We start from the raw sequence: 26,295 nt of genomic DNA, 5'->3' as shown, positions 1-26,295 counted from the left end.
TGAAGAGACCTCAATAAAGGTCGAAACTAGTCTGGGTAGATGGCCAATCCCTTTAATGCATAACAGTATACATATCCACATAGGAAATGTGTTTTGCATTATGGGAGATACTGGGTTAGAAGTGCCTGGTAGCTTGCTCCACCTTTGCCACGAGTTGCCTTGGTGTTGAACTACTTACTGGATAAGATAAGATAGTACAACACTATATTTAGTCCTGAAGATATTTTCAGGCGCAAACTTTGTTTGCTCTCACTGGGATAAAGGATTAAACTAAACCTATTATAGAATTTGGAGGTGTTTGGAGGAAGTGCTGTTCTTTAAGAATTTGGAAGTACACAACAGTCAGGGAAACTGTATATACAGTTTCTCTGACTATTGTGTTGGGAACTGTATATATATCATTACATAGTGCAGAATAAAAAAAAAAATCTTCCTATATGTTCTCTAATTTAGAACCCAGAGTAGAATAAATTTTGTAGATTCCTTAAGGTTTTGCATCAGCGAAGTATCGAAGCTCAACCCTGATAAAATAAAAAAACAGCTTGTGAACTTTTGTTGAAATATCACTATTTAGAGTAATGTTTAAAACATTTTCAGCACATTGTTTTTTGGATCTTAATTGTGATAATTTAAGAACCATATCATCTTTTATGGAAGAATGACAGAATGAAGAGAAATGGTATGGAATGAGGTTGATGGATGAAGGGACTTATAAAGTTGATGGTTTTGCATTTGAATTGATTTGGAGTTAGGTGTCTGAAGAAAGTGTTGTTAAGTGAGACTTTGGAAATGGAGAATCAGGAAAACTATATTTTTTAGGAAGAGTACAATTATTATTAGTATTATTATATTATTACGGACATCTCCTTGGGGTCAGTAGACTCATTGAGGGAGACCCAAACTATCAAAACAATATCTATCATATCTGTTCTTGAATTCATTTACAGATGAAGAACTCACAACTGAGTCAGGCAATGAATTAAACTCATTCACCACCCTCCAGGTGAAAAACCTCATTCTCACACCCTTGTTAAATACACTTTTCCTTAATTTCCAAGGATGATCTCTTGTTCTTCCATCACCATCACACAGCTGAAACATTTCCCCTGCATCAATCTTATAAAAACCTTTTAGTAATTTAAATGTTTCTATCATATCCCCTCTTCTCCGCCTACCAACCAACCTCTGCAATCCACAAACTCTCAATCTATCTGTAAACTCGAGTGTGTTTTTTTATCTATATTCTCCTTATTATCCTTATTTCTTTAATATCCTGTCGTTACTGCACCATTGTAATATCTTGGGTTTTTCTATATTTTACTTTATCTTATTTCTTTATATCTCTCTTCTATATTATATATCTTTTCGTCAATTCCCAAATCTTTAACTTGTCTCTTTCCCTTATACAACTCTATTAACTTTAAACTTATATCCTCCTGTTCCTTATTTTTACCTCCAGTATTCCTATTTTTATTATACCAAGGATCTCTAGATATTTATTTGATTTAGTGACTGCGCCTCAGGAAAATCCTTTTATTGCATTAAATATTACTACTTTCGGTAGATATCATTCCTTACTCTTATATACAGTTATGGCTGTCCCTTTATCTAAATCTCGTATTAATTATCTATCTTCCCCGCTCACAAGCTCGGTTGTTTTTTTTTAGAACAGTGCATCAGAGAACTAAAATATCAGGCAACACTCTATTAATATTTAAACAATAAAATTTTAATTCACATAAGACAAATTTTACACTGCATTTTCAATAATAAAAAGAAACATCACAAGTCAAATCTGCATAAATAGACTAGTTAAGTCCCTGAATTTTCTGACACAAATCATATCACATATTTAACTAATTTTCTTAATATCACATAAATCATTTATACTGAGCAATGGTACTTATTACTTAAATGTTAACTCTTACTCATCGAACACAAACAATATCTTTTACACACAATTACTCTTTCCTTTCTATGCTGGGAATATTCTATAGGCAAATTTCACCAATTCAGCAAACAGTTATACTATGACTTAATTCAAACTACAAATTCCTGACATTTAATTACTTTATAATCTTTAACTGTTAGATATGCCTATTTAGATCAGGCCTCTACTTACAGTCCATTAATAAGTGTTTTCTTAAAAGCTCAAGGAAATTTAACAAACAGGTCAACTCACTTTATAGCTGCTACCCTCTGTGTACTTGGCTTCGAACTGGACTTCCGTTCCGTGTCAGGTTTTTCAATCCCTCTTTACGCTGGCAATAGGTCTACTGATGTTTCTAGGATACTCTGTCCTGTCGCACTTCGGGCGAAGATTATCGGCTTGTGGAATGCTTGCATGCGCGTTGGATTAATGGAACAATTTCTTCCCTCTGACAACAGCTCCCGGCAAAGACTCGTTGATTCGTCTTCAACTATCAGCTTTGCCTGGCGGATCAGCTCCTCGTCATCTTTCTTTTAGATCCTGGGCATGATTTCTCCTGAAGTCACATACTCGATGGCCTACATCTGCCCAGACAACCGTTGGCGACTTCTCGATCACGACCTCTGGATCACTGATGAAAATTTCTCGAACCGATGATGCGATCTTTTCACCCACGCCTTTTATTCAGTCACTTCCGAATCCTTGTGCGGAGATATGTGAACCCCGAACATTTCGGCGAAATCCCTTGATCCTTTTCTTTGACTGACCCTTCCTTTGTTTTTCTGTTACACTCGCTAAATCCTATTCGTTCTGGCAGCAGACATTCGTTTGAAGCTTTTGTCGGTCCACCTAGCACTGTCCTTGAGCTTTCCATGTAGAACACACACAAAGTTTGACGTCTTTACAAAGCTCTAAATATACTGTTTACTAGTGGCAAGGTATTGCCTTAATACTACACCTTCTAGAATATTTCCTTATTTGGTATAGAGCAATATACAAATTCCCATTGGGATTATTTACATATAACATACATCTATTTACAAGTCACAGGTCTTACTGCGCTCGACCTTGGTAAACTTTATGTGAAAATATTTGGACTTTTAGAGCTACATAAAGATTTTTACAAAGGCCCACCCCCTTCATGAAAAAATTTTAAACCATGAAAATGGATGAAAATTTTTTTAATGCTATGTTTCTGTGTCGTGAGTCATAAATTCTCTGGATTGGACTACATTCAGATTTGTCATTTATCTTAGCAGGGAACGCTATCATACTGTCCTGTGGGCTCCTGTTTTTGCGACTGATGCTATGACTTACTGCTTTCCTTCAAATACCTTGTTCTTTCCTGATACATTGTTCTCTTCTTCCAGATCTACCATTGTCAGGGCAGTGGCTTCGGCTTTTGCATATCTCAGTAATGTTTATTTCTGTTACACCTCTTATATTTTTCTCTGTGGCCTTTGTACCTTCCTTTTTATCTGCTGCCACTTTGATACTCGAGACGTGTAATATCTCACCGCCCCCTTGACCTGTTTAGTATCTCTCATAGATGGGGTTTCAGACAAATCATTGACATTATCTATTTGACAAATTTTAATTTTTTCAGCTCCCCCCTTTTCTTGCTGGGAATGGTCGTTTTCTGTGTTGACCTCATCATTAATTTTGCTGGCACAATGCCTTTTGCTACCCCTTAATCGGGCACCCTGACTGTATCCTGATATAGAGATCTCCCCTTTTGCGAAATCACATGTGAACTTGTGCTTCTTCAGGAAATCAATCCCAAGTACTACCTTTTCAGTGGTATGAGAGGATTCTAGGAGAATCAATAACTCTGGAGAAACATTCATTTTAAAGTTTGGCATCCACACAGTAAAACTCGTACTCGTGATGAATGGTAAAGCTGGTGAAAGTCTTGATCATTATGCAGAATGAATGGTCGCTGAAATTAACTCATAGCTCTTTTTTGCAATGCCGATGACCTATTATACTGTAGTATATGATCTAACTAGAAAATTATATTTGCTTTCAAACGCTAATGTTGTACTTGTTCTCTCACTTCAGGCACATTTAAAAAAAAAAAAAAATGGATACCACTCGACGGAAACTTTGCTAAAAGAAGTCCTAAGTGTCGTCTGCTTCTGTTGTTACGACTGCTGCGCCTCCTCGCCACCAGTACACAGTTTAAAGAGAATTCGCAAGTCTTCGTGACAAAAATCCTTACAACTCCCTTTGGGGGAAGCACATCCATGACAGGAGTGTCGATGTTGCATCTAAAAGAAAACTCAGGCGAGTAATTGACTCTAAAATACAAGAAATGAGGTGAGAGCTTTATGGTGCGATGCAGCTCCCACAAACAAACAAAACAAAAAAAAACTATATAATCATCATTAACTAAACATCAAGAAAATATATAATCATTATTAAGAAACAAGCCAATAACATTAATTAATTATATCAGTTTTTAATCTGGAAAGGGCATCGGCGTTACCATGACGACTACCCTTTCTATATGTAACGGTCATATTATAACGTTGTAGGGCTAAAGCCCATCGGGACAACTTGGCACCATGAGGGGCACTTTTAGTTAGATAGGTCAGAGGGTTATGATCTGAAATTATGTATTTCAGCACCAAATACCCATGTGTCAAACTTTTTCAACACCTCCAAGACGCAAAAAGCTTCCCTTTCAATGGTTGACCATTTCATTTGACAGGAATTTAGTTTCTTACTGAAGAAAGCAATGGGCAATTATTTTCCTTGTTCGTTGTTTCGAGCTAAGCATGCGCCAATTGCTGTTGCTGATGCATCCGTATACAACTGGAACGGCTTGTCGAGATTTGGAGTATACATAAAAGGTATTTTTATAAGCTCTTCTTTGAGTTTCGTAAAAGCTTCATCAGCATCAGTAGGCCAATGAATATTGTTTGGGACACTTTTCTTAGTCAGATTTGTCAGTGGTAATACAATTTGGGAGAATCGTGGTATGTAGTCACGGTAGTAGCTAGCCAGCCCAAGTAGACTTCTTACTTCCTTCTTTGTCGCTGGTGTCGCTAAACCTTTTATAACCTTGACCTTCTCTGGGTCCGGGGAATGTTGACCGGATCCAATCAAATGACCTAGGAACTTCACTTGATTTTTCCCGAATTCTCATTTTTCTAGGTTTACTGTTAAACCCACCTCTCTTAATGTTTTGAAGATTTCATCTATATGGGTGAGATGTTCAGACCATGTTTTAGAAAATATAGCCAAATCGTCGATATAAGATCGGCAGTATGCCTTATGAGGAGCTAGTGCTTTATCCAATGATTTCTGGAATGTACTTCCAGCGTTCTTCATTCCAAATGGTAAGACGTTCCATTGATAGTGACAAGAATGTGTCACGAATGCAGTGAAGGGCTTTGCTTCCTTTTCCATAGGGATTTGCCAATATCCCTTGGTGAGGTCTACTACAGTGATAAATCTTGCTTGTCCTACCTCAAATAATAAATCTCTAGCTATTTTCATTGGATAAGCATCTGGAATAGTAAAACTATTTAGCAATCTAAAGTCAACGCATAGTCTGACACTTCCATTTTTCTTAGCCACACAAACCACAGGATGAGCCCATTCACTGACACTTGGCTCAATGAGACCCATATCTAACAGTTCTTTGACTTGTCGATCTACTTCCTTTTGTAGAGTGGTTGGCACCCTATAGGGTTTGAGTCTCTTAGGGGAACAGTTCTCTGTAACTTTGATGGAGTGTCCGTCAACTTTGGCATGACCAGGTTTGGAACTAAAAACATCTGCATATTTCCAGAGGATGTCAAAAAGTTCTTGTTTTTGTTCTCCCATCAAGAGAGCTTTCATATCCTCAAGGTGTTTCCTAATATCTTCGACTGATTTATTCATCTTGTCAGCGGGTGCATAGTGGAGTGTTCCGAAATCTTTATCTAGCTCGAAAACTAGACCGACATGATTAATTCTTTGAATATATGGTCGAAGCTTATTTATGTGGAGCTCCCTGTACTTCCATCCTTCATCTCAACCTTCGCAGAATGTGGTCTAGTAAGTTGGACGACTGTAGTAGGTCCTGTCCAAGTATTTAGAAGCTTATGAGAGGATGAAGGTAACAATACTAAAACCTTTTCACCAATAATGAAGAATTTTTCTTTGGAACGAAGATTATATCTGGAGGAGTATTGTTCTTGAGACCCTTTGGCATTCTCGGATGCAATTTCATGAGCTTTTCTTAAATTTTCAAGAAGCTCTTGTAAATAATTTTCAATCGAGCGAGAGGCAGTGGTTGGGATGCCTCGTCCGCCAGTCCAAATTTCCTTTAACAAAGATAAGGGGCCTGGAGGTAATCTTCCATATACCATCTGGAAAGGTGATAACCCAGTAGTGCTATGTGGTACTTCTCGGTATGCGAATAGAAGATAGGGAAGATGTAAATCCCAGTTTCTTCCATGCTTCTGTATATTCTTATTCATCATTATTATTATTATTATTACGGGTATCTCCATGGAGTCAGTAGACTCATCGCGGGAGACCCAAACTAGCAAAACAATATCTGTCATATCTCTTCTTGAATTCATTTACAGACGAAGAGCTCACAACTAAGTCAGGCAATGAATTCCACTCATTCACCACCCTCCAGGCAAAAAACCTTGTTCTGACACCTTTGTTAACCACACTCTTCTTTAATTTCCAGAGATGACCTCTTGTTCTTCCATCACTTTCACACAGCTGAAACATTTCCCCTGCATCAATCCTATAAAAACCTTTTAGTAATTTGAATGTTTCTATCATATCCCCTCTTCTTCGCCTATCAACCAATCTCTGCAATCCACAAGCTCTCAATCTATCAATGTAGGGAGCATTTTTTATATCACTCACCAACTTGGTCACTCTTCTCTGAACCCTCTCCACAGCCTCCTCATCTCCAAGGAATCCAGGTGACCAGACCTGAGCACAGTAATCCAAATGTGGAAGTATCGATGCTTTATAAAGGGGAATAATAACCTCTTTATCTCTGGATGTCAGTGTGTTCCTCAACAACCAAGTAATCCTATGTGCAATCTTGGACACCTTAGCAATGTGTCCTATGAACTTCATCTCCCTATCTACCAATACCCCTAAGTCCCTAGCCTCATCAATCTCTTGGAGTACCTTTCCATCGATGTAGTACACAGCTGGTAATCTTTTAATCCCAAAATGCATGACTTTACACTTTTCCACATTGAACTGACATCCATTTTCTTTTGCCCATTTTACCAGCTTATTTAAATCCTCCTGCAAACTTTCAACATCAGCTTGATTTTTTATTGCACTACACAACTTTGCATCATCAGCAAACAACTGAATATCTCCCTTTAAGCCGTTTCCTATATCATTTATATACAAATTAAACAACATTGGCCCAAGCACACAGCCCTGAGGCACACCACTGGTCACCTGCCTCATTCTGGACTCGGCTCCTCCATACACCACCTTATGGTATCTCTCCCTGAGCCATTCTCCTATCCATATCACCAATTTAATATCCATTCCCATCTGCTCCAATTTGCGTAACAGTGTTCTATGGGGTATCCTGTCAAAAGCCTTAGCAAAATCCAGAAGTACCACTGTGTAGCCAGTTCCTTTGTCCAACTCAGATGTTATTCTATTATGAATAGTTAATAGATTGCTAAGGCAGGATCTACCTTTAACAAAACCATGTTGGCCTCTATAGAGTATCATATCCTGATCCACCCATTCTTGAATTTTGTCTTTAACCAACTTTTCCAATACTTTTACCACTACTCCTGAGATGGTGATTGGTCTGTAATTCAATACCGCAGTTTTAGAGCCACCCTTATGCAAAGGAACCACTTTGCCTAACTTCCACTCCCTAGGGACCATACCAGAGTTCAAACTTAAGTTAAATATCCAGGTGAGAGGGGTTGACGATTCATTTGCACATTCACGCAACACCCGAGCTGATATTCCATCTAAGCCTACCGCAGTGTTTGCATTTAAGTTTTGCAATATATTTAATACCTCTGATTCTTTAGCTTCAATTCTCACATTAGGTATTGCTGTAGGTATAGAGATATCCTCACTTGGGTGATAGACTTTTGAAAAGTGATCACTCAGTAACTCGACTATTACATCTGATTTTGTCACCTCAATACCATCAGCACCCACTAAGGTTATCCTTCCGAAGTCATTCTTCCTCTTACTTGCCACATAGTGGAAGAACTCTTTGGGATTACCCTTGATCTCTTTGGCTAAGGTCTTCTCATAATCTGATTTAGCTTTTCTTACTATGCTGGTAACCTTCCTAGCTTGAGCCTTGTACTGCTCATGGGTGTCCTCATCGCCTTTCTCCTTGTAAATTCTCCATAACATTTTCTTTTTTTGCAGTTCAAGCTTGATACTACTGCTCATCCATCTAATGCCTGCCTTGTTTGACCTCCTAACCATGGGGACACAATCTGATATTGCTTTCCTCAGATACCCGCTGATTTTATCCCAAGCACTGCTAACATCTTTCCCTTGCAATATGTTCTGCCATGGGATGGCTGCAAGCTCACTCCGAAGCTTGTTATAATTGCCTAACCTGTAGTTCCGTACATACCCCTTCTTAATAGAAAAATCCACAGATTTTGCAACCTCCCAAGTCAATACCACATGATCGCTTTCACCAACTGGAGGTAACGAGGACACCTTACTTATGCATATAACCTCTGAACCAATAACCAGGTCCAACACTCTCACACCATGTGTCCCTTTAGTTACGTGCTGTTTCAAGTAATTATCTCGTAGAAGATGTATGAATTCCATTTCCTTTTTGCTACGTGATATTTCCTCCTTCCAATTGATATCACCGTAATTAAAATCCCCCATAATAATCACCAAGCCTTCACTTATTGCACTAAGTTGCTGATGCATGAATTCAATATCTCCCCCCGTACTCCCTGGCCTATAGCAGCATCCAACTGTATGTTTGGTTGCGTTGGTCACTATTTCGCACCAGACTGCCTCAAATGAACTCTCATTCACATGTCTGTCATCATGATATACTACTTTCTTTGGCTGCAACACATCAGCTATCATCAACAGTACTCCTCCTCCTGTTCTATCTTCTCTATCCTCCCTGAAAATACTGTACCCATCACATTCAATTCCCGTGACCACATCTTCTGCTGACAGCCAAGTTTCACTAATGCCTACAACTTTTGGTGAGATTTCACTGACTAATGCCAAAAATTCTTCTCTCTTATTTCGAATGCTTCTAGCATTGGTATACAAAAATTGCAGATTCCCTCTAGATCTTGTACCGGCTTTAGAACTGATATATAAGTCACTAACTACCGTAGTCCTATGCCGATTTTTATCCCCTCTCTTCTGCAATTTATTCAGCCTATAAGGATCAATAAATACACAATCAGTGCTAAAGTTTCTCTCTCTTACACTCAACCTTTTCAATATTAGTTTCCCTGCCCAATAACTTCAACCTGTTCAGGAAAACAATAACTTCTTCAATCGCTTATGTCCTTCCATGTTAAGATGCAGTCCATCTCTAGCATACAACTGCCTTTTTCCTTCAAACACACTCCAAACATCAACAAACTCCAGACCTCTTTTTCTGCACATTCTTGCAATCATATCATTCATTATCATTGCTCGTCTACTTAACTCGTAATTGTCAAAACGAGGCAGCACACACACTGTTCTCCCATTGATACTTTTCCTCTTCACAATATCTAATAATGTTCTTAAATCTTTTCCTACCCGATTTATACTACCTCTCAGGTCATTCGTACCCACCATAACTATCATCTTGTCTGCTTCATGCCCTCTCTTTATTGCTAAAGCCACTCTTTCTATTGTCCCATCAGCCAAGCACTCCTCATGCATACCACTCTCCATACCCTTAATCATAGAATCACCATATATTTTACCACTCTTAACTTCATTCAAGTCCATACTCATGGACTCATTCTCTACACTATTCAGCATGACTCTCCCAGCTTCATTACTCAACTCTCTATTACTTACCCCCCCACTCTCACTACATCTCATTTCTTCTAGGCCACTTGTGGTTTTATTATATTGACTCCCAATCACTCCCATACTATTTATTACTGAATCATTCACCAAAGACTCACCCATATGTAATCCTGTTCTAGTTACTTCAGCTAAAGTAATCTCTATAGTCCTAATTTCTCTGTTTAACACATTAAACTCCGCTTTAACTTCCAGTATCTCCTTACCGATCACTTCCACTTCCTCATGAAGATGAAGGTCATTTTTCATTTTCATAAACTCCCGCCGAAGTTCTTCCGCTACGGTCCCGATGTCAGCTTCCATTCCTAAACGCTCCAGCCTATCCCGACACTTCTCACATACGTCGACATTTTCGTTCTTCTCATTTTGCCAGACCGACCACAGATCCTTCACATTTTTCGGTGCATACATATAGCAGTTTCCGCAACGCATCCATTGCGAAAAATCTAACGCTGAGCCGGCCTTTTGTTGTAGTAGTAGAAGTCCTGCACGCCGCTGACATACGTTTCTTGTTGGACGCCATCTTTACACGTTGATATAGTGAAACAAACGACAGTGAAAACACAATATATACAACACAGTTCTAAACAATAATACCACACTGAAGGACACTTGTTTCTAACCGATGCACAATTGCAGCACAATTTGTGACAAAAAGCCACACTATATTTAACTTTAAAAACACGTTTTCTAGACTAGCTAAACTCGACCGCCACATTTACCAAGGACACTAGCATATAGTTTCGATTTTACACCGCTACTATATAATAACAAATCTCGAAACAGAACTATCAAAACAGTATGCAAAAATGAACTATGATAACACTGTCGTGTTCTTTCTCTGGCGAGAAATCGCAAGTACTGACTGTTCCAAGATGGAACAAACATGCAAAACAGGACAAATCGGTAAATGCAGAACAGAACAAAATTAATTTAAAATGAAAAAAAAAAACAACTATTCTGATTTATCTGGGACGAAAATATAGCTTGAACACTGGCGTGTTTTTCTTTTATCCAAACTATTGTACTACTGTTCCAGGATGGAACAAAATTTGAATACTGATGTATTCTTTCTCTGGCGAGAAATCAAAACTACTACTGTTCCAGGATGGAACAAACTCCGAACGCAATTTTTTTTTGTTTTGTATTAAAACAGACTTTCACCCAAATAATCAAAATAGAACTCTAAAACATGGGAGCATGCATTTACATAACAAATTGCTCTCACCTTGTAGGTCCTATCGACTGCGCCAGTAAAACTCGGACTCGTGATGAATGGTAAAGCTGGTGAAAATCTTGATCATTACGTAGAATGAATGCTTGCTGAAATTAACTCATAGCTCTTTTTTGCAATGCCGATGACCTATTATACTGTAGTATATGATCTAACTAGAAAATTATATTTGCTTTCAAACACTAATGTTGTACTTGTTCTCTCACTTCGGGCACATTTTAAAAAAAAAATGGATACCACTCGGCGGAAACTTTGCTAAAAGAAGTCCTAAGCGTCGTCTGCTTCCGCTGTTACGACTGCCGCGCCTCCTCGCCACCAGTACACAGTTTAAAGAGAATTCGCAAGTCTTCGTGACAAAAATCCTTACACACACGTTTACTTTTAATGCCTTTGATGCATAGACAGTGGGGTCTGTTATTCCTTTTAACATGACAGGTGGTTTAAGTTTAGTGATGTCTTTGGATACTCGCGATTGCAACTTCCTGAATAGAGATCCGGTCATTACTGAAACTTGTGAACCAGTGTCCAGCAAAACTCTGTATTTTACCCCTCTTATTTTCCCCCTTACTACCATCATGGAATTTTCCTGCTGACTATTAGTTTTGATTGGCCATCTCTTAGTCCTCCGTGTAGGATGATGGTGAGGCATTACCATATTGGCCTTAAATCTTCTATTTCTATCATTGTTCTTTCTGTTATAAAAACAGTTTCTGACAATGTGCCCAAATTTGTTGCACCTGTAGCACTGGGGTTGTTCTCTCCTATTTTCTTTTTCATTGTATGTTTGCTCAGAGCCTAAATTCCCCAATGAGGGTTTTGCCTTGAGCTCCCCTAATTGATTGAGAATTGAATTAAGCTTCTCCATCCAGGGTTGCTGTAGCTTTTCTACTTCATTTTTAATGAAAGCTTGTAGTTCTTCCCTGTTAACAGGATCAGAGGCTGTCAGTCTGTTGTAGTATACACTGTTTATTTCTTCAATCCTATCTCCCCCTCTTTCTACCTTCTGTTTATTCATTCCCTTTTCTTTATGATTATCATTCTTCTCTTTTTTAGTCTCATTCTTGCGTTCAGACACCTCTGTAATGTTGCATATTTGACTGGCTCTAGATGCTGAATGTAGATCACCTAATCTTTCTTCCCTTTCCTTTAATGCCTGATAGCAGTCTTCTAAATTACTTATCTTCCTCTTATATGCTGTTTCTTTATATTCCTCTCTCACTCCTAGTCTGAACTGGTAAGCTAGATAGATGGGCAAATGAATGGGAGTTTCAGTTTAATGCAGCAAAATGTAAGGTCTTGAGGTTTGGGAAACATCGATGGGATGCTGCATACTTTATGGGAGGAGTTATACTGGAGGAAGTAGGGGAGACAAGAGATCTGGGGTTGATGATTGATAGAAACCTGAAGTTTAGGGGACATATTGCAAAGGTGGTGAAGGTAACACAGAGGATTGCTGCAATTATGAGAAGGACGCTGACCTGCAGAGATAAGAGTGTTATCATTCCATTGTATAAGTCTCTGATCAGACCACACTTGGACTATTGTTCTCAGATTTGGTACCCAGGATTTGAAGGGGATAAATTAACTGTGGAAAGGATACAAAGACGGATGACAAAGATGGTTTCAGGACTGTACAAGGATAGTTATGAGGATCGGCTGAGGGAATGTGGACTGCAGAGTTTGGTGGATAGAAGAAGGAGAGGTGATATGATTGAGACTTTTAAACTGTTGAGAGGTGGTTACAGGGTTGACACTGGGGAGTTCTTTCGCTTGGTTGAACAGCGGGCAGAAGTGATGACAAGAGGCCATCCCTGGAGTTAGGAAAGGAAACTCTGAGCAAGAGGCTGACGAGTGGTTTCTTTGCATGGAGGATGGTTGAACCGTGGAATGCATTGCCTGATGGAGTGGTTAGAGTGAGAACGGTCAATGAGTTTAAGGAGTGGTATGATAGACTTTGTGTTTCTTAGGGGGGGGACCTCCCCTCAATGAGTCTTGACAGACTTTATGTTCTTAGGAAGGACCTCCCATGATGAGTCTTTTGACTCCATGGAGGCCTGAATAATAATAATAATAACAATAATAATCTAAATGGCTCTTTTCCTCATCTGGCACACTCAAGCTATTTGCTAAGGTGAGCAGACTATTGTAATAGTCTGTGATAGACTTTATTTTCCTGCTTGCACTTTTGCAGCCTCCACAGGTTCAGACCCACGATTCTAGTCTTAGAAAACTGAGATATCAAGGTATTTTCGAACTGATTGTACTCAAAAGTGTCTGTCAGTATGGGAGAGGAGTGCAAAAAGTTCTTTGCCTTGCCAATCAGTTTGTTTCTTAATATTACTAGAAGTTGAAAATCCAACCAGCTTCCAGTGTTCCTTAGTTCTTCTATGAACCTAAAGAAAGATAAGACATTATCGTTGTCTTCACCAGAGAATTGAGGGATTAAAAGGTGAGGATTCACCATTCTGAAGAATTCTCTATCCCCCATTCTTTCAGTACTAGTAACTCCTGAATCGGTGTTATTCACATTCATGGTTAAAAATTTTTTCTTTACACTTTGTAAATACTCTCTGTAATTATAATTATACACTTTCTTGTTTAATTGCCTGATTTTAATTTTTGAAACTGTTCCAATCCACTTGTATCTAATTTAATTACTGTAGTGGATTTTATCCTGTCGGCGCTGCACCATTGTAAATGTGAGGTGTGTTTTTTTTTATCTATATTATCCTTATTTCTTTAATATCCTGTCATTACTGTGCCATTGTAATATCTTAGGATTTTTCTATATTTTACTTTATCTTATTTCTTTATATCTCTCTTCTATATTATATAGCTTATCATCAATTCCCAAATCTTTAACTTGTCTCTTTCCCTTATACAACTCTATTAACTTTAAACTTATATCCTCCTGTTCCTTATTTTTACCTCCAGTATTCCTATTTTTATTATACCAAGGATCTCTAGATATTTATTTGAATTGGTGACTGCACCTCAGGAAATCCTTTTATGGCATTAAATATTACTACTTTCAGTAGATATCATTCCTTACTCTTATATACAGTTGTGGCTATCCCTTTATCTAATTCTCGTATTAATTATCTATCTTCCCCGCTCCCAAGCTCGGTTGTTTTTTTTAGAACAGTGCATCAGAGAACTAAAATATCAGGCAACACTCTATTAATATTTAAACAATAAAATTTTAATTCACATAAGACAAATTTTACACTGCTTTTTCTATAATAAAAAGAAACATCACAAGTCAAATCTGCTGCATAAATAGACTAATTAAGTTCCTGAATTTTCTGACACAAATCATATCACATATTTAACTAATTTTCTTAATATCACATAAATCATTTATACTGAGCAATGGTACTTATTACTTAAATGTTAACTCTTACTCATCGAACACATAAACAATATCTGTTACACACAAGTACTCTTTCCTTTCTATGCTGGGAATATTCTATAGGCAAATTTCACCAATTCAGCAAACAGTTATACTATGACTTAATTCAAACTACAAATTCCTGACATTTAATTACTTTATAATTCTTTAACTGTTAGATTTGCCTATTTAGATCAGCCTATACTTACAGTCCATTAATAAGTGTTCTCTTAAAATCTCAAGGAAATTTAGCAAACAGGTCAACTCACTTTATAGCTGCTACCTTCTGTGTACTTGGCTTCGAACCGGACTTCCGTTCCATGTCAGGTTTTTCAATCCCTCTTTACGCTGGCAATAGGTCTACTGATGTTTCTAGGATACTCTGTCCTGTCGCACTTCGGGCTAAGATTATCGGCTTGTGGAATGCTTGCATGCGCGTTGGATTAATGGAACAATTTCTTCCCTCTGACAACAGCTCCCGGCGAAGACTCGTTGATTCGTCTTCAACTATCAGCTTTGCCTGGTGGATCAGCTTCTCGTCATCTTTCTTTTAGATCACAGGCATGATTTCTCCTGAAGTCATGTACTCGATGGCCTACATCTGCCAGACAACCATTGGCGACTTCTCGATCACAACCTCTAGATCACTGACGAAAATTTCTCGAACCGATGATGCGATCTTTTCACCCACGCCTTTTATTCGGTCACTTCCGAATCCTTGTGCGGAGATATGTGTACCCCGAACATTTCGGCGAAATTCCTTGACCCTTTCTCTGACTGATCCTTCCGTTGTTTTTCTCCTACTCCCTAAATCCTATTCGTTCTGGCAGTGGACATTTGTTCGAAGCTTTTGTCGGTCCACCTAGCACTGACCTTGAGCTTTCCATGTAGAACATACACAAAGTTTGACGTCTTTACAAAGCTCTAAATATACTGTTTACTAGTGGCAAGGTATTGCCTTAATACTACACCTTCTAGAATATTCCCTTATTTGGCATAGAGCAATATACAAATTCCCATTGGGATTATTTACATATAACATACATCTATTTACAAGTCACAGGTCTTACTGAGCTCGACCTCTGTAAACTTTATGTGAAAATATTTGGACTTTTAGAGCTACATAAATATTTTTACATATCAGTGTAGGGAGCATTCAAGTGTGTGCAGGCCAGGCATCGCTTGAAGTTAGTGGAGAATCATCAAATAATGCTGAATGTAGCTTCTCAGGTTGTGAAATTGAGGGATAGTATAACAGAAATTATGAGATGAAGAGGGTACTTCCAGGAGCATTCAGAATAAGGTGGGGGAGATTCTTAGCATTGGTCACTTCAACCTGGCCAAAAGTTGTATTAGTGAGACTTGGTTGACAGAGGATAATATAGTCATAGGGATGGAGTGAAAGGGATATATATATATAGTATCTTCAGGAAGGACAGAAGGAATATGATAGAGAAGTTTGGCAAATGACTGCAGAGTTCAAGAGGACAGAGATGCAGAAAGCTGTGTATTTCAGGCTATCTGGTGTGAAGAGAAATAAAGGCCAACAGGATAAAATAAATAATTCATTGCCACTACTTTAGGCTAGAGGTACTAGGAAGAACGAGCATGGCATGTGTCAGCAAATTAGCACACTGAGTGTAGATTGAGTAATTATTATGAAGGACTTCAACTATGTGAAAATTGGAAGGAGGAAAATTGCAGAAAGGAAAGGAAAGGAAATGGAATTTATTAAACTACTAAAAGATAAGTACTTGAGAGAGCATGAGAAGATAGCAACGTGGAGCTTGAGAGCACTTGTTATGATGATAGCATCACAGAAAGAGGATACTCATATCATCTCTGATTGGGGAGAGTGATCCTGGGAGATGGCACTGTGTGGAATTTTCAGTTGAGCAGAGATATATATGTGGAATTACAGAGAAGGTGATTATGACAAACTGAGGAGTAATCTTAGAACTTCCTTCCTTTCTAAAAATTCTAGAAAGGAAGGAAGGATGTTAGTAATGCATGGGAGATGTTAATAATGCATGTGCCCATGAAGATGCCTTGGTGACCAAGGCAAAATATTGGCTTAATAATCAAAGTCATGGGAGATGTTTGAAGAAAGCAATTGTATACCCAGAGTCAGTAGGATAAATCAGTTAGGAGTTAGATGGATGAGTGGTATCATTAAGCAGGGGAGATGCAGGAGAATTAAAAGTTGTGGAGAGTACAAATAAAGAAAGGTGATCAACAAGCACATGAGTATAAAGCACAAGCAAGAAGAGTGAGCAGTACAGCAAAGAAGCAAAAGCTAATTGTAAAATGAAGCATAAACAAACAGACCAAAGAAAATCCCGAACAATTCTTTTGCTGCATGGAAGAAAGACTTGGGAAGAAAGCAGTAGACATTAGTTTATTTACTATGTGTATTTTACTTAGTATACCATCCAAATGGAGAAAGTGCAGGGTAGAAATCACATTGGCTGATGTGAGAATACAGATAGATGAATTGAAGGTGTTTAGAATATTGGAAGGAAAGGGATTAGATAGGATATCAACCCATATATATGAGAATGATCAAGGTAATTGACTCCTCTGACTAAGCTGTTTAATTTAAATCTCCACTCTGGGAAGAGCCAAATGAGTAGAAAGAAACAGGCTGACATAGTTCCATTGCATAAGGGAAGTTCAAAGACAGAATTGATAAATTATAGACTAGTACTGTCTCAGGGGGGTGGTGGTTAAGGTATTGGAAAGGTGTATGCATATATAAGAGGGATGACCTACACTTGAATGTTTGATATCAGGAACCTCGAGAAATTATTTATTGGTGCAAGACCTAATAACAGAGAGTCAGGAAAACTCTCTCTCTCTCAAGCATGGGTAAACAAAACTTTGTATATAAAACATCTTCACAACTGGACTGCTTATTTGGTATGGATGCCTGGACATTGATTCTCTCTCAAGTTGATATTTAGTAGAATAAAACAGATGTCTAAAGCTAATAATTAACTAACTAAATTTATTTTGCTTTAGTTACGAAGGCATTTTCATGGACATAAAGCAATATATTGAGCACATGCATTTAGGCACACTAGTAGAAAGCCAAACACAGAGTGATTATAAAAGGGCTCCTACAATCCTAACTAGTGCCGTCCCAAATTCGTCTACATCACATTACCCAAAATCTGGGATACCATCATTTTATATTAAGGCAAAATATTGGCTTAATAATCCAATTAGTTAAATAAATTTAGTCAGTTAATTATTAGCTTTAGACATTTGTTTTATTCCAATAGACTGCCTTGTATATAGATGCAGTTGATTTCACATTATCTACATCACATTACCCAAAGTTCCCAGAGTTCCATAATGTATGGCACACTACCTTCTGAGATACCTAGAATATGATCTTATTATACACACACCTGAGAAGGATGTCATTAGTGGATACTAGACCTATTGAGATACTGAGAACTAATTCAATGGCAGAAGTCAAATCTTCAATGCAAACTTTTGTTTGCTTATGCATGCTGGAAAAAAAATTTAACAGCAGATAACCGCTAGATTGTGTTGTAATTGCAGGTGCAACTTTCTAGTCGGGTGACACAGCAGTTTTTGTGTCACAACTATTGAAGTAAGAGTGTGTGAGTGGAGCATGTCAGAAGTTGCATCACGGTAAAGAGCTGTGATAAAATTTTACTGTAAATTAGGATAAAGTGCTACAGAAGTGTACCAAGACCTAAAAAAAAAGTTTATGATGATGACTATCTGAGCTATGCACAGGTATTCTGCTGGTTTTCAATGTTTAAAGAGGGGAGGGAGTCCATGGAGGATGAACTACACTAGACAGCCAGTTTTTGCAAGAACAAATGAAAATTTGGTGAATGCTAGGGAAATTGTTGCCCATGACAGGGCAATGTCTGTATGTCCACATGCAACTTGTCAGGAAAGAACTGCTCCACAACAACAATTGGTTTCTGTAGCACAACAATGTGTCTGTGCACTGTGCGCTGCCTGTGAAGCAGTTTCTGGCTTCAAAGTTGATCTGTGTAATCAAACATTCCCCACCCCATTCACCAGATTTGACTCCTGCAGACTTTTTCCTCTTCTCAAAGATGAAGTGTAAAGGGGAGTGCTTCAGTGACATTGAGGACATCCAATGCGGTGTGACCCAGAGACTGAAGGAGGCTCCCATTCAGGACTTCCGTCGTGCCTTCAAACACTTGTAAGATATATATAAACATTGTGTGGAGTTGGAAGAATATTATTTTGAATCTGTGTAATTGACAATTCCAAATATAGTTCTTTGTTTTGATGATATAATTGTTGTCTCATTAGTTAACATTCACACTGTGTATATCCAGATTATGGGATTTAGATTTTGAGGTCAGATTGTGAGTATGTGGATTGCATACTCTGGTTAACAGCAGAAAGAGGAGTGAAACTTCTGAATGGCTGTTTATAGGATATTGCCTGATTAAATTTTTTGTTATATGGAAGGTGGGGAAAGAACACTGGACATTCATGGAAGTTAAGTTTGTTCGCAGTCAAGAAAGGAGTAAGAGCTGGATTTTTCTCTCATAGAGCAGTGAGTGAGTGAGTGGAATAGTTTGTCTTTAGGGATAGTGAGTGTATCTAGTATGAATGAATTTAAGGAAAGGTATGTCTTATTAAGGATCACCTTAATAAGATGTACGGCCTCCTTTCATTGTGATGACTGCAGCAATCCTACAAGGCATATGTTCCACAAGTGTACAATAAGGTATGTAATCTTTAGGTATGCAATCAGGTCCTGGACTTGTGGGGTAGATATCTCTTGACCTCACTCAATGCTCCAGTTCATCCCCCCCCCCTCAGATGTTCAATTGGGCTCGTAGCAGGGCTCTCTGGAAGCCAATGAAGTGTATTGATGTTCATGTCCACAGACCACACAGTTATAGCAGCAGACATGGCTATTGTCTTGCTGAAATCTCCAATGGTCAGCTCCATAGAAATGCCAAAAAGTAGGAAGCATTGCACTGTCTAGAATGTTCAGATACCTTTCGGAATTCATTGTTCATGGCACCACAGCGGTCCGAGTCCAAACCAGGAAAAATAGGACCATACCATCATACCACCTCCTCTGAATTTCAGAGTGGAAGTTTCCAAGCTTCCGCTCTGAAATTTTCACGCTTCCACTTCCAAAGCTTGGAAAGCTGTGTTATGGAGCAACAAATGACTCTACACTCTACCAAGCAGATGGATGGGTGTGGCAGATGACTGTGAACATCTCTTACCCGAATGTGTAACCCCAACCTTTTGCTTCGTAGAGAGTGTAGAGTGATTTGTTGCTCCATAACACAGCTTTCCAAGCTTCTGCATCAGACTGTATACACTCTTTACACCACTGAAGATGACACTGCATGTTGGTTCAGGTAAAGTGGCTCCTGCATATTACAATATTACCATGGAAACCCATGTTGTGAGCCTCAGTTCTGAATATTTTTATCGAGGTTCATGTTCCAGTTGATTCCTGGAACTCTGTATTCAACATGCTGGCCGACAAATTTGACTCCCTGCACTTTCATCTCAGTATGGTATCATTGATTATTAACTTGTGATGATCCAATTTGTCAACAATTTGCTGAACAGATAGGCCTGCAACAGCAGGTATAAATTGGAAGAATATAATACTCCCCAAGTCAGCTGCACTGACTTAGGAGCATTATATTCTTCCATTTCATACCTGCTGTAAATATGTGACTTGTTGCATGGCATGATCGCCCTTGCTCATGGGGGGGGGGTGTCCTTTGACTTCTTTCCAAGCAGTGTATATAGGGAAATATTTAAGCAAAATATTCAGTTGTTTGCTGATGATGCTAAAGTAGTGTTTATCAGAAATAGTTGATAAAGGTGGTATATAGACATTGTGGACAAAGGATAATGATTGTCAATTTAATGTAAAGTGTAATGCAAAATGTAAAGCCATGCACTTCAGAGTGAAAATTTTGTATACTGTGTGTGTCACATTGATCCTACTAAATTACAGGAAATTATGAGAGTAGGGACTTGGGGATAATGGTGAACAGAGAGTTGAAGTTCGAAGGGCATATTGCAAAAGTTGGTAAAATAGCTCAAAGATTACTTGAATGTTGATAAACACACCAGCAAATAAAGATACGGAATTATTATGCTTCTTTATAAGGCTATGATTCAGCCATATCTTGACTACTATGCATAGATTTGCTCACCTGGGTTTCTTGGGGATTAGGAGGTGGTAGAAAGGATTCAAGATGAGTGACTAAGCTGGTAACAGGTCTGTGGAATGCTCCTTATGAGGATAGGTTGAAGGTGCATGGGTTATAAAGTTTAGTTGATAGGCAGAACAGAAGGGACATGATAGAAACTTATAAGATATTAAAGGGGTTTTATAAAATTGAAGCAAAGGAAATTTTTCAACATATGACAAATAATCAGAGTACTAGGGTTCATCCTTGGAAGTTGTGTAAGAGTGTGTAAGAGTTAATTAGAAGGTACAGACTAGATTTTTTGTGTGGACAGTGGTTAAAAAGCATTCTGGATTGCCAGAATTAGTGGTGAGTACCCTGACAATGAATGAGTTTAAGGAGAGGTATTCTGTGTATTCTCTCTGAAAATACAATATCCATCACAGTTTTCTGACAACCAAGTGTCACTAATGCTGATTATTTTATCAAGTAGAACTAACCAATGCTAAAAACTCTTCATCCTTATTACCGATGTTCTTGGCATTAATTTACTGATTTTGCAATATCACTTTCCATCCACAGCTACTCTTGCATCTTGTGAATCATCCCATAATTTAAATTTGAGATCTGAGAACCTATATTCAGCATTTTTTGATCATTACTGTTTTCACACTCATTGGAACACATTCTGCTCCCCTCAATAGCACTAATTTCCCTTACTTTGTGCTTCCAATTTTTTATTGAAACACTTCCAGACACCTAACTATGAATCCATTCAAGTGCATTTCATAAGTCCTTTTGTCCATCAATTATACCTCCATACATCCACTTCACACCATTCTTCCTGCACAACCATTGACTTGTTTGTGATCATTGCCCTTCTTCCTCTCAATAATACAATGAGACTAAATCCATAACCTTTTCATTGGAGAGTAAAGATAATACCCACTTTGCTCTGCGAACCAGCTTGAAAAGACTTACATTCAAATCCCAGCCAGCATGTGAGGATAATTTATAAATATGATTTTTTTTTTTTTCAGTTAAAGAGAATAATGTAAACTTGCCTCTATATGATTATAACAATATTGGCTTTATTAAGTAAGTCCCCCCCCTCCCCATTTTTTTTTTTTAAAGTTATATATGTGAAATGTATTCACTTTGAAGGGTGAAAGATTTGTGGAAAAGATGAAACTCTTAGTATATATGTAGAAAGTGTTTTAAGAGGAAATGGCTGGAGTGTGAACAGAGTAAGAAGTATGAGAGTGAAAGGCCAAATGACAAAAGTGAGAATATTGGCAAGATTGCCATTGAAAGTAAATTATTAATATTATTCAGGTCTCCATGGAGTCAAAAGACTCATTGCAGGATGTCCCTACTAGGAAACACAAAGTCTATCATACCACTCCTTGAACTCATTGACCGTTCTCGCTCTCACCACTTTATCAGGCAATGCATTCCACGGTTCAGCCACCTTCCATGCAAAGAAACCACTCCTCACCCTCTTGCTCACAGCTTCCTTTCATAACCCATTGTCATCACTCCTTCCTATTGTTCAACCAAGCGAAAGAACTCCCCAGTGTCAACCCCGTAACCACCTCTCAACAGTTTAAAAGTCTCAATCATATCACCTTTCCTATCCACAAAACTCTGCAGTCCACATTCCCTTAGCTGATTCTCATAACTAACATTGTACAGACCTGAAACCATCTTTGTTATCTGCCTCTGTACCCTTTCCACAGCTAATTTATCCCCTTCAAATCCTGGGGACTAAATTTGAGAACAATAAAGTGGAAGAAACAAGTGAAGATGAACAAAGTATGAGGGAAAGGATAAAGGAAAAGGTAGAAGATAAGGAGAATGGTAAGGTAGTAATGAAAGAGATAGCACACATACATGGAGTCCTGTGGAACAGGACAGTATGTAAAAATGGTTGAAAAACTACCATTTGGTGGGTGGTAAGGTACTGAAGCTTGAGAAAAGTAAGGTGCAAGGCAAGAGAAAAAAGCATAGAAAAAAGGATGAAAGAGGAAGTGTAAGGAGAGATTTTTATGGTGATTCCATGATAAGAGAATGCTTGAGGAATGTGCGATAAAACTGTGTTTCCCTAGAGCAAAGACCAAGGATGTTATTGATGCTGTTAGAATGGAGAGAGAGAGGGGGGGGGGGAAGGTAAGCCATATCAGCAAGCACAAATGATCTGACAAGCAACAAGTGTGATGTGCAAGAAGATGTGAAAGAATTGATCTCACAGGTAAATGAGAAAAGTGAGAGAGAGAGAGGAAGGAATTCAGTCTGCTGCAGGGTATGATAAAGACATGTTGAGAAGGCTTTGATTGTGAAGGACTCATTGCTTAGGTTATGCAGGAAAAGTAGAGTTTGTGGATGTGTGTGTAGTGAATTTGATGGACAAAAGAACTTATATAAGGCTGAATTTGTATTTGAATGGATTTGGAATTAGGTATTCTTTAGAAAGTATTGTTCAGTGAGAGCTTGGAAGAGCGGAGTCAGAGAAAGAGTTCTTAGGTGAGTATATTTGCAGGAATCCTTGAGGCCAATGAGGAGCACCGATGAAGAATGATCAGATGATGATTTAAATTTTGCTGCTCAGGTTCAGACGTTAAGTGGGATGAATAACACAAGGTATAAGGTAGGCTGTGGATCATATGGTATAATGTGGTTTATGTATGCCAGTGCCAGAAGCATCCAGAATAAGGGGCAAGAGTTTTTAACACTAGTTAGCTGAAGACCAATGCTGATAGGCATTAGTGAGACTTGGTGGATGGAAAATGATATTATTATTATTATTATTACGGGCAACTCTAGGGAGTCCTTAGACTCATCGAGGGAGGTCCCAAATCATGTTCATCACAACTATTCGACATTCACACAGTATTTATCATACCTTGCCTTAAACTCATTCACTGTCACAGCACCCACTACAGAATCTGGAAACTTATTCCACTCATTTACCACTCCAAAAGTAAAGAACCCAGCTCTAACACCCTTACTAAACACACTCTTGCCCAGCTTCCATGGATGCCCCCCCCCTAGTCCTCCCACCACCACCAGCCCTGTTCTCAAAAATATCTTCTGAATTAATCTTATAGAAACCCTTCAGTAATTTGAATGTCTCAATCATATCTCACCTCCTCCGGCTATCAACCAATTTCTGCAATCAGATAACCCCTTTTCCGCCTGTCAACCAGTTTCTGTAACCCACAAATCCTCAACCTATTCTCATAAGGTTCATTCCATAGACCTGCTATCATCTTGGTCACTCGCCTCTGGATCCTCTCAACCTCCTCCCCATCAAGAAGAAACCTAGGTGACCAAATCTGGGCATAGTAGTCGAGATGAGGTCTTATCAAGGCTCGATACAGAGGAACAATAACATGCTTGTCTCTGCTCGTCAAAGTATTCTTCAGCAACCAAGTGATTTGATGAGCTGATTTGGCCATTTTTGCAATGTGCTCCCTAAACTTCAACTCCTTATCCACCAACACTTCTAAATCTCTCGCCTCATCAATTTCCTGGAGTACAGTTCCACCAATGTAGTAAACTGCTGCTAATCTTTTCACCCCAAAATGTATAACCTTACATTTTGCCACATTAAATTGATATCCATTCTCCTTAGCCCAGACCTCCAATCTATCCATATCATCCTGCAATATTTTGACATCATCTGCATTCACTATTGTCCTACCCAACTTTGCATCATCCACGAACAAATGAACTGTTCCTCTCAGATCCTTTCCTATATCATTAATGAAAAAATTAAATAGCAGTGGTCCAAGAACAGATCCTTGTGGCACACCATTAGTCACAGGCTGTCTTTTGGACTCTACTCCTGAATAAACCACTCTTTGATATCTCTCTGTCAACCACCCTCCTATCCATTTCACCAATCCTATATCCATCCCGATGTACTGCATTTTACTGATTAGAATTCCATATGGTATCCTGTTAAAGGCCTTAGCAAGGTCCAGTAGAATCACTGTAAACCCATTACCCTTATCCAGTTCAGCCGTCACTGTGTTATAATACGTGAGCAAGTTACTGAGACCTACCCCTCATAAAACCATGCTGTCTCCGATACAGTATCCCATTTTCATCTATCCAGTCTTGTATTTTCCTCTTGACTGTTTTCTCCAAGACCTTGATAACAATTCCTGTTATGCTGAATGGCCGGTAATTTTCAACAGCAGCCTTGGAACCACCTTATTGCAGTGGAACTATTTTCCCCTCCTTCCACCCCCCCCCCCTTGGGACTGACCCAGACCCGAGGCTCAAATGAAACAAAATGGTCAAGGGCACTGACGATTCTTTAGTTGCTTCACGTATGACATGAGCTGGTATACCATCCAATCCCACAGATGTATTGACATTGAGGTTCTGTAATAGACTATTTACCTCTACTTCATTCATCACAATTCCAGTATAAGCTGTTGGTTCTTCCATTCCTGCAATGTCACCACCTGGACGATATACTCTTGCAAAGTGCTCGCTCAGTAATTCCACTATATCGACTGATTTGGTTACCTCCCTACCCTAAGCATTTTTTTAAATCATTCTGCCATGAACATTTTTCTTTTTACTTGCAACATATTGAAAAAACTATTTGGGATTCTCTTTAGCCTGCATGGCCAATATTCTTTCATAATCCGCTTTTTCTTTTCTTACCACCCTTGTTACCTTTCTGGCCTGAGCTTCATGCTGTTCCTGCACCTGCAGGTCACCTTTCTCCTTAAATTCCCTCCACAATGATAAAATCATTTTATCATTGTGGAGGGAAATGTCAATGGAGTCATGGCTTTTCACGAAAATAACCTTTTTAAATAAAATAATTTTAAATACTTAGGCTGTAAACTATCTTACATAAATGAAATAGATATTGATTTTAAGATGATAAATTTTATCATCTTAAAATTATCCCTCCACAATTGTTTATTTTTTTGCAGCTCATGCTTAATGGTGTTATTCATCCATTTAACCCCTACTTGATTTATTATTCAGACTCTTGGTATACAGTCAACCATTGGCTCCTGCAAACACTTCTTAACCACCTCCCATGCACTATCAACATCCAGCCCTTGTAGTTTTACATGCCACGGCACTGAGCCAAGCAATCTCCTAAGCTTGTCATACTTACCAGCCCAGTAATTTCACATGTACCCTGTCTTAATTGTAAATTCCACTCCTTTAGCCACCTCATGACCTTATGATCACTCTCACCAATTGGTGGCAACATGGTCATGTTCGTTACGGCCACATTCTCAGATGCGATTACTAGGTCAAGCACTCTCTGCCCCTTAGTATTTTCCATTACATGCTGTCGCAGATATTTGTCCCTTAATAACTGCATAAAATCCAATTCCTTCCTCCCATGTGCCCTCTCCTCTTTCCAGTCAATGTTACCATAATTGAAATCCCCCATAATAATTACCCTCCTTCCACTCATTTCTTCTATTTGCCTATGCATACTATCCCCAACATCTATTCCATCACCTGGTCT

General features: G+C 38.6%; 1 protein-coding gene across 4 annotated transcripts in view; it reads left to right on the top strand.

The window, feature by feature from the left end:
- Nucleotides 1-26,295, top strand: part of NANS (N-acetylneuraminic acid synthase) — a 158,738-nt gene that overhangs the window by 67,032 nt on the left and 65,411 nt on the right. The gene's annotated exons all lie outside the window — the stretch shown is intronic.

This window comes from Typopeltis vanoorti, chromosome 19 (genome assembly GCF_054136105.1).
Source record: "Typopeltis vanoorti isolate ZY-2024b chromosome 19, IOZ_Tvanoo_1.0, whole genome shotgun sequence".
Classification (NCBI taxonomy): domain Eukaryota; kingdom Metazoa; phylum Arthropoda; class Arachnida; order Uropygi; family Thelyphonidae; genus Typopeltis; species Typopeltis vanoorti.
This window is presented reverse-complemented; position numbering and strand designations above follow the sequence as displayed.